Genomic DNA, 1450 nt, shown 5'->3' with positions numbered 1-1450 from the left:
TTTTTGCAACTAATAAAGAAGTGGATGCGCACAACTCTGCAACACTGGCTCTGCTCCATACTCATATCATTGACATCCATGCAGACGATTATAGAAAGGATCCTAGAACTGGCAGAATGGCACTTACAAGACAGACCATTCAAAGGAGGTAAAAACTTGAGTTACCAGACACACTGAAAGTTGCAGAAGGAGCTGATGTCATGCTCACCAGAAACATTGACATACAAAATGGTTTGGTTAATGGAGCTTTTTTTGAAAACTACTTAGAGTAGTTCACTCTGAAAATGACCAACACATCATCAAGCTTGGACTTAAAATGGATAATGAGACATCTGGAAAGAATAACCTCGCACCAGCAGGCGACATGGTGTACATTGAGAGAGCAGAGGAGAATCTAAAGCAGAAAAGGGTGAATGCAAGAACAGTTCCAGTGAAGCTGGCCTTGCATGTACAATACATAAGGTACAGGGTATGTGACAACCACATCAGCTGTTGTCTCTCTTGGAGCATTTTGAGCCCGGCATGGCCTACGTGGCTGTCAGCAGAGTGGCGATCTCTCAGTGGACTGTATCTTCTTGATATGGAGGAGAAAAAATATTCACCAACCCAGAAATCACTGCAGCGGCCAGAACATGAGACAAGCCAACCTTGATGACATGATGCCTCTTCTACAAGTGAGACAAACACTGAGCAGGTCGGGCGTTTTCACCATTGTTCATCATAACACAGAGGACTGCCAGCTCACATTAATGACATCAAGAGTCACCATGAATTGTGTCTAGCAGATGTTTGTGCCTAACAGAAACACACCTACGGGGCTCTTTGTGTGAGAGAGTCTCCACTTGAAATTACAGTTTGTTCAAGCGCAGCAGACACCTGTCCTACACAAACTTTCCCCAGATGGCAAACAGAAGTGGTGGTGGAGTTGCTGTTTATGTGAAAAGTGACATTCAAGTGCATGAAAACAGTACATCCATAATGTAACTGACCTTGAATTTCTGGCTTTAAAGGTTGAAGCACCAGTCCAGTGCACTGATTGCAGTTATGTACAGACCTCCAGACTACACTCTGAGGCCATTCCTGAAAAACCTGGTAAGCCTATTAGACTCATTAGAGATCATGGACTGTCATCCCATCATGGTGTGTGGTGATTTTAATGAGAATGTTTATCAGTGCAAACAAACCAATCCTGGAGCTGTTTGAGTCTGGGGGATATACAGGTCATCACTACCCCTACCACAGAAGAACACACTGCTTGACCTAATTTTCATTTCTCAGCCAGGCGTGTCTCCATTCTGGAGTCATGAAGACCTACTATAGTTACCATGACCCTGTATACTGTGTATTGTCCTGTGATGATTCATGATCTAGATCTTTGACTACAGTAAGTAATTTCTATATTTTGAATGACTTAAGAAAGTAGGCGATATTTAAAGTTGACTTAAGAAAA

Source organism: Oreochromis aureus, linkage group 7 (assembly GCF_013358895.1).
Source record: "Oreochromis aureus strain Israel breed Guangdong linkage group 7, ZZ_aureus, whole genome shotgun sequence".
NCBI classification, from domain to species: domain Eukaryota; kingdom Metazoa; phylum Chordata; class Actinopteri; order Cichliformes; family Cichlidae; genus Oreochromis; species Oreochromis aureus.
This window is presented reverse-complemented; position numbering follows the sequence as displayed.